The sequence below is a fragment of the Periplaneta americana genome, chromosome 3 (assembly GCF_040183065.1).
Source record: "Periplaneta americana isolate PAMFEO1 chromosome 3, P.americana_PAMFEO1_priV1, whole genome shotgun sequence".
NCBI lineage: Eukaryota > Metazoa > Arthropoda > Insecta > Blattodea > Blattidae > Periplaneta > Periplaneta americana.
Window position 1 is genome coordinate 100,776,966 of NC_091119.1, and position 8,797 is coordinate 100,785,762.

The 8,797-nt window shown below is 33.8% G+C and overlaps 2 long non-coding RNA genes across 4 annotated transcripts; one reads left to right on the forward strand and one right to left on the reverse strand.

The window, feature by feature from the left end:
* The first annotated feature begins 227 nt into the window (after positions 1 to 227).
* On the forward strand, positions 228 to 4,647 carry LOC138696330 (uncharacterized). Of its 3 annotated transcripts, XR_011331327.1 has the most exons (7): positions 228 to 581; positions 1,435 to 1,625; positions 1,825 to 1,883; positions 2,032 to 2,091; positions 2,827 to 2,888; positions 2,991 to 3,120; positions 3,462 to 4,647. It is a non-coding gene; the product is annotated as an uncharacterized lncRNA (long non-coding RNA). The 3 variants fall into 3 exon arrangements; XR_011331326.1 differs by having other exon boundaries at positions 228 to 746; positions 2,827 to 3,120; XR_011331325.1 differs by having other exon boundaries at positions 2,827 to 3,120.
* A 2,192-nt stretch (positions 4,648 to 6,839) lies between these two features.
* Positions 6,840 to 8,378, reverse strand: LOC138696331 (uncharacterized). The gene is made up of 2 exons (XR_011331328.1): positions 7,951 to 8,378; positions 6,840 to 7,194 (listed from the first exon to the last, which is right to left on the reverse strand). It is a non-coding gene; the product is annotated as an uncharacterized lncRNA (long non-coding RNA).
* Between the last annotated feature and the right edge of the window lie 419 nt (positions 8,379 to 8,797).

Consider the following 8,797-nt stretch of genomic DNA (forward strand, 5'->3'; position numbering starts at 1 on the left):
CAGCTCTTTCTATGCTTTCAATAGAGAAAAAACCTATTAAATGGGAGATTTCAATACCAAAGTGATAGAAAAGTTTGCCAGCAAAGAAAGCCGGAGAACGGAGTTTAACTTTCGCCTTTGATGGGTAAGTCAATAATAATTATTTTTGTAGCACGCTAGTTTATTAAGTTCGCGAGCCGCCACTGCTTTTAGCATAACACATTAAGGGCCTGTACTACGATCGCCTGTTAAAGCTCCAGATTCGTATACTCCAGTTTAGCAATCTGGAAGTTAAATATTTTGTTCTGTACTACCAGCGGATTTTAACTGCAGGATTGTTATCCGGATGATATAGTAACATTTTTATTACGTTGGCAATGAAGTTACTGAAAATGTAGTGAAATTTATTGCGTTGGTATACCTTTCCCCGCGTATTTCATGTTAATGTTCCGTGTTTATATGGTACTATTTATTTTGAGGTTTTATTGTAAGCATTATTGTTATTATTTATTATAATGCTGAAGCTCCAGCCAAGAAAATAACAGAGTGAAGAACAGAAACTTACACATACTGTATGAAGAAACTTTACATGGAAGCAAAAGGTAAGATTTTAAAGGTTATGTTTCTTTTCGAATAGTAATAATTCCTACAATATGATAATATTTTGGTTTTAATTAGTAGGCCTAAAGAGGACGGGTGCGGGTTCCAGCAAAAGTGCGTTTTTCTCCATAATCATTGTTTTATTCATGTGTAACTGCACAAGAAGTGTAGGTGGCAATTATTTTTGTATTGTAATTAATATTAAGTGTGCTTTCAGTTTGTTGTATAGCCTACATTATTAGTGAATAGGGCCTATTTCGGTAATTTTTTTTAGAAATAATGTACTCACGGCTTCAAATCATGGGTCGAAGGCATAGTAACTCGTTTAAAAAGAAACGTTCACTGATACTGATAATAATGAATGCTGTTTTTGGCCTGGGATTTCTAACCAACATTAGTACAGCAAGGTACACTGTTCCTAGCAAATTACCAATATTTCAGTATGTTAGGCCTACGTATTTTACTGTTAGTAAATGGGCGGATATTTTGTATTAGGCCTATAATACCATTCGATCACAGATAGGGCCTAACATTATTTTTTAAAAGAACAGCATGATGTGGAGAGACGTTTCCACTAAAATGCAATATCTGTTGCTGCTACCAGTTCGACTATAATCACTCACTGTAATGCACATTCAACACCTCGTAAAATAACACAGAAACAGAAGATATTCAGTTTTTTCCAAAGTTTCTATGTACAGTATAGTCATGTTTGATATTGTACTGACAATCGTCCATTAAAAGCTCTTGCTTATTTAAGTATAGAAACTTAGATAAGGGAAAAAGAGAATTACAGTATATCTTCTAATGTTGTAGGTTGCATATGGAATTAACCTAGTTTTACTTCCTTTTTAGTAATATAGAATGAAGCATGGGAAGAATATAGTAACATCAGCACAAATACAAGGACCTGAAAACAGCTGAGAAGCAAATTTGAATTCTTGGAAAAGAACACAAAGAAAATTGCTGCTGCAGAGAGACAATGCAGGCTACAAACAATTGGAGCCCCTCCAACTGAAGCAAAACCAAATCCAAACTTAGCCAAGGTAAGTGATTTAATTCTCCTATCAATTGAGTGATTTCTCAGTTATTTTTATTAATATTCAATGCATAAGTTCACTTATATGTTAATTTATACAATTATTACATAATAAGCAGAGGAAATTGTATAACACAAGTTTGAATTCTTTTTATTTATTTATTTATTCATTCATTCACTCATTTATTTACTTACTTTTGTTACAGCCGAAGTAGTAACTAAACCAAGTTCCACTGATACCAGTGCAGCTAATAACACGAATGAGGTTAGTGTGTAAGGAATTAAGAGTCAGAAGAAGAGATGATGAGCTTTAGAGATAAAAGAAAATATTAGATTCTTGAAAATTGTTATACAAATTTAATTTAATGTCGTTATTACTTTATAATACTATTATTTCTATTATTACCATTCAGGTTCACAGTGCAATTCTTTAGTTTTTGAAGTGAAACTGGACATCCCAACAATATCTCCAGGTAATTTGATTTATACTACAAAACATTCTTTCACATTCTACGTATGATCCTTTTCCAATCTGAAATAGCTGTAACATGTAAACACATTTTCAGCCAACATGTTGAAAATAAAACTAACACACATACTATATGAAATCTGCAGCAAGCAGTAGATAAATTAGATGCAAAAGTTAAAAAAAAAAAAAATGTTAAAATATAAATTGTACGTAATGATGAAATGGTCACAAGAAATGGATGTCATAAAAACTAAACATCATTGTATTATAATATTATGTGGGATTTGAGTGGGAATTTGAAATTTATAAATGTAGGCCTAAAAATAGAAAGTACACTAAACTGAAGAATTTATTTTGAGATTTCTCTGTAATGGGTTTGTAATTAGATTAGGCCACATTATGTTAAGTTATATTTCAATTTTACCGTGAGGATTCTCATTTTGAAACTTGTGAATGATTTTTTGTGTACAGAAAAACTGAACAATATCTTTTCATAAGGTAAAACAGAAACTGACTACACTCTATTTACAATAGAACTATTTGCTTGGTTTTCTCTCTCTCTTTTTTATTGCAGCTTCACTTTCTTATTGTTAAAAATGAGTTTGGATTAATAGCACGTTAGAAAATACAATACTGTTACAGCTGCTGACTTTGAAGTGTCCACACATTTATGATAAAACATCATCTTTCTCCAGAATTAAATATCTTATGAATTAATTCCACTCTTAAAATATTACAGAGTCAGCTGGTGCAGCAGGTGAAGGTCTTCCACTGTACGGGTATTTACACAGTGTAATGAAAGTAAGTTTTAAGTGAAATTACTGGTTTATTCAGTGTAGGTAGTGTAGGCTAAACTCAGAAAGATCTGAATATAAGCATATATCCCTCTCTTAAATATTTCAGCTGATAATGGGATAATAGCTGATCGAGTTACACCCCAAGGATGCTTAAAAAAAAAAAAAGAAAGAAAGAAAAAGCAAGCCCCTGAGGAATGCATTAGCCACATTGAAAAATCTTTCTCCATCTGTGAACTGTAAGTTTAATGTTGACTTACTTTTACTTGAGATGTTAGAAATTCATGAACTTCAGTACTATTACAGTGATTTCTTTAAAAAATACATTAGTTGAAAGTTGGATGCTAACATTATAACAAAGAATGATTTGAAATAAAAGTAAGTCATGTCCTCATGTTTGGAAAGAGATGGGGTTTGGAATATCAAAAGTAACATTTGGAGTTTTTACATTACTTTTTCCTCCTCTTTAATGGGTGGTCCATCTACAAGGACATCTTCAATTAGTGGCAGAAAGTAAATGCTACAAAAATCACCCATTCTTTATGTTTTAACAAAATATATGTTTAATTTTGTTGACCAGATTTGTTTGACCTGGATGACTGGGAGATTACTTCTTCTCATCCTTCTAATGGAGTGATAATCTCTTGCAGCTGTTCTTGATCCCTGTGGTCTCTGGCCTCTGCTTTATCTGCTAGTCTTCAGGATTAGGTTCGAGTCAGGTGATAATTATTAACTAATCTAAGGTTTCTGGTTGGGTTCGGGTCTGGTTCAGATCAGGCCGAGATGGGCCGGGCCTAAGAATTATGGCCCGTGCAGATCTCTAACATATGGGGCTTATAGCTGAAGTTGGCTCTGCCACAGTTTTCCAAGTTTTGTGTATTTGCATATGTATTTGTGTTGTGTTTAATTACAGTTACTATGTACTCTTATGTATTAGCCTGTATATTATTAATTTGTAAATATGACATGTACCATAGCATATATAATGAGACAGTGGATGTAATACATGATTATGCTTATTGTGTCTCCTGAAAAATGTCGTGTTTTGTTCACACAAAATAAATAAATAAATTTTAAATTTAATTGCAGCTATAGTGCATCTCTCTTGTTTTAAGTACACATTCACAGAGTACCTGAATACAATTGAAGCGTCAGCTGGAACAACATTGTAAGTTACAAAATTTTCATTCGGTGTGTTTCCGTGTAATAATGTTGTATGTCATGTTACCTTGCTATACTCCTTGGCTTGCAACTGTCCATCAATGCAGTACGTGAAATTTGTCCACTCAAAAGTTTGCTACCCTCATAAGAACAAAGTTGTACGCATATACACATTTTTGCAGCTCCTGTAAATTTTACCAAATATAATTTATAATGTTGTTCCAGCCGACGCTTCAATTAATGTGCCTCTTGAAAAATGTTGTTTTACCATATTTTGCTTATGTAAAATAAATTTGAATTGCAGATACAGTGCATTTTTATTGTTTTAAATAGCCTACAGTGTACCTGGTCATAATTTTTAAAATGTATTTATCAAACCTTTGTGTTTGAATCATCTTAGCCTGTTAAGACATCACTGTGAGGGATCCAAGCAATAAAATATATATAAAAAGTAACGATATGAATATGTTTGCATACATGAATCACTAGGCCTAGCGTGAATGAAACAGCTCCCTTGCAAAACATAAATGCCAATTCCAAAACTTTCAGGAAATGAAGAAAAACTGTCACGTCTAAAATTTAATAAACTGTTACAGTTTGTTAAATAATAATAATACTGTATATAGCAAGCATATCTTAAGTCTGATTAATGAAATATGTTAGGCCTACTCCTTCTGGTGAGCGATATATGCAAGGAAGGAGAAGGGAACTTGCCACCCTACCACATTATCTCCTGACAGTTGTCTCATGAGCAGACATCGGATTCTAGGGCAAATGCCTATTTTGTTTCTTTAGGAGAAAAGTAAAAATAATTATTAATATTTGTGTTTCATGGAAATTGAAAGGTATTCAAAGAGTTTTATAGTGCTCTAAAATGCCCTAAAACGGTTATTAGAGCCTAATTTGTTAATATTCGCCTAAAAATGCCTAACTCACTGTAAAGTTTCGCATTTTACTCTTACTTTTTATAATTTATACATGCATTCACTGCGAAATTTAAGGCATTTAAAAAGTGGAAAGTTTGCTTCACACCGGCCATGAAACCATTGATAAAGGAAACAAAATGTTTTGAATCTCACGACACTCGCAATAGATTTCACCGAATTTAACATGTTTGGAGGCATAAATGCCGACAAAGAACCAACCTTAGTTTTGAAGCAGGCAACAATCACAACATGTGCTGCTACTGATTCAGAGATATTCTATACTATAAAAATGACTGTTTTCGGTCTGAAACCGATTAGCTGTACTGCCCTTCAGAGTGTCATAAAATCACAATTTTTGGAGAAAGAGTGTTTTTGAAATATTTATGAAAAGTCGTAAAACTGCGAATTAATAGGGTAAACCATTACAAAATATTTAAAAGAAAGGCCCTCCTAGTGTTAACACTACCAGGAAATGCAACAATAAGTGGAACTTTGTATTTTTGTCCAATTGAATCTCAATAACAACGGTTCATTTGAATGCTCGTTAACAGTTGCTCTTTCCCTCACCTTATTTGTGTTGAGAAGTTTTGAGCGGTAGGGCGTTTTCCTGTGAAGTTTAACGCGATAATGCCGAAAAATATAAGTGCAAAATCTACATTGATCCGGCAATGGCTAACAGAATATTCAGAATTCACTTATGATGGAAAAATAATATTCTGCAAGATTTGTAGCAAACAGGTATGTAACAATAGTTGAAATATATAAATTCTATTAATTTTAATGAGTAGGCCTATAATATTTATACATTGACTGAGCTATCCTGAGGTATAATTCTTTTTAAGACCACTACACTTTAACCTTTTGAATTCTCCAGTCAAACGTATGTACTCATAATATTCAGTTCTTCCTTACAACTTTGATAGCAATTGCCGGGATGATATTCTTATATTCTAATTGCTTAGCTGGCAGCTTTTCACGCTACTAATTTAGCTTCTTCTGCATGAAAGCGTGTGTGAAAGCAGTGAAAGATTATCTGAATGACTCACGAGTGAAAAACGATATTGCCTACATAACATCAAACTTTTCTTTCATACCTGCAAGCATTGAACAATTAGAAAGTGAAAAACAATCTCTTTGTAGCCAAATAGCAATAGTAAAGGAAGCTCAAGTGAACATACATTCTGCTTTGGGCGAAACTGGGAAAAAAGTTAAAAATAAGTGGGACAACGTATTAAATAAGAATGTAGGATTTTCATTGTTGGAAAAAGTATCAAGAGTGATATCGGGGGAAAGTGTAAATGTTCCAGTAAGTATTGATGTTTCTATTGTACCTAATTTAAAATTTGCGCCTCTCACATCAGTTTCGGTTGAAATAAGTTTTTCTGCTTTCAAAATGATTCTCAGTGACAAAAGGCAAAGGTTAACTGTGGAGAATTTAGAAAAAATTCTGGTGGTGTACTGTGCAGATAATTATAATAAAGTCTGAGCATGGAACTGAATTTCAATAACTTAAAATGAGTAATCTTGATATCAATAATCATTATTTCATTAGTTTCAATATATTAAATTTGTGCAGCTCTGTTTATAAATACAATATAGTATTCTTTTTTAATGTTTAAACATACTTTTTTGTGCGTATTTTAGTGTATAACTAAAAATTTCAGTGAAAGAAATAAGTATGATACCTTGATGTGCCTAAAATGCCTATTTTCATTAAAATAGAGCCTAATTTTACAAATTTTGAGCTTATTTTAGGCGCCTAAAACTGCAATTTTTAGTGCCTAAAAATCCGATGTCTACTCATGAGTGATGCCTTATTGGTATTCCAATCTATCTTCGGAGAGTTGACTAAACAACTAGCAGACACAAAATGAAACAGTTCTAGGAAAACTTTAATCAAGACCTATAATATATACATAAAACCTGTATTAAAATACTATTCAGAAGTATTCGTAACAGCATCAAAAAGAGACAGAATCCCTTGGGGGGGGGGGAAATAAGCCTTGCACTTAATTACTGGAGCAAATAAAACTACTCCCAATGAAGCATTAAAAGTCATCACTTCAATTAAACCAAGCAGCAAATGCAGCACTAGCTCGATTGACAACAGTTCCTGCTGTAACTTCGTGGACCCCACAAAAATCTCCTACTGTTGTCAATGTTCTCCCAGTGGCATAGAATCTCAATACCAGTAGTAGTTGGTCCATTGGAGGTAAGGCATTATTTCTGGAAAAATGTATAAACAATGAGATTTGGTTACAACTTTACCGGTAAATCTTTACAATAGCGTTACCAAAAGAAGGCAAGGACTCCCTACAGGATAGCCTGGAAGAGAGAGGTTTGGATGTAGTTTTGACATTTTTTTTTAGACAACTGTAAATATATGCAAATCATACTAACCTGTCACTAACTCGATCTTACGAAAACTTGTCTTTTCCCTTTAATTAGTAAGAAAACACAGTAATGAAATGAATGTGTTGCCCTTCCCTGCCGCCTACTCTTCTATCTCGATAGAACGATCCCGCCTACCCGTACCTCTCCACCGCACTCCACTTTCACAGCAACTTTCCACCTTTATTTGGGAAATTGGTGTCGGCACTCAATTTTTCTTTCGTTTATGGTACATATGACTTGACTAGAACCCAAATATGTGAATACATTTGTATCGTAATGTGGTAACGCAATTGTGAAGAAATGGTAGTTTACCATATAAAGGATTTTGATATATTATATACTGTTATTATTTTTTATATAAAAGTATTTTGAAACTGTTATTATTGTAAGTTACCCTATATTATTATATCAATCACCTTCATACCTTGTAAGGGCAACAGAACACCTGTATGAAGCAACATTCTAACCTCACTTCTACTGTATTACAGGTTACTGTACTTCAAAGTAATTATTATAGTGTTATTATATACAAAATATTGATGTAATACCTACCGAAATAGTGTAGCTTATTATTAACTGTGTACTTACGAGCTGTGTCTTGTTTCAGTTGATAATTGATTTCATGTAGTAGGTATCGTTATTCGAAACTGTCTAAAAAATTTCTCGTCATCCCATTCTTCAAAATTATTTGGACGGGGCCTAATTCGTTTTGCTGTTCTGATATAACGAAGCATCTGCTCCAGAACTTATCATCAGAATCAGTATCAAAATTAAATTGATCCTTCAAATCACCAGCTGTACAACGTGCAGCCATCTTGATTTCAACACCGAGTTCCAACCTCCGGATAACGCCAATCTGCTACTCTGCCTCCCGGATTGCTAATCTGGAAGTTTAGCCTCCAGATTGCACATAACCAAAAGTCGTAGTACGCAATTACAACCCAACTTCCGGATAAATATGCCATCTGCCGGATAAGTTTAAACTAGAACTTTATCCGAGAGTCGTAGTACAGGCCCTAAATCGCTAGAACAGAGTTAGTCAACAGTTCTACTCGCTCCGTCTCCAGCTCTAGCTCCGTCGGCGTTAGTTCCACTTTCAAGCGCTAGATGTTAGTGTAATCGAGCACAGCCAAAAGTTCCTCGATAATTGAATGTAGGAGTTGAGACACAGGATCCAAACATCGCCTACCTTGTTGCATAATCCAATAAAGGCTTTGCTTTGAAGAAATTCAAGTTCACAGCTTTTCCTTATTTCTCAATGATAACCTAACTGTTATAACTTAATAATGTTTATGCTCGACCATGCCGAAATGTAGTAATTATACACCTGGTAGCGTCCTTTAATGCATGTCATTAAAGTACACCTATTCATTAAAGTTCAGGTTTTCGATTATTCTCGGATATGCAATCGAAAGACAACTATCGAAAGGTCACG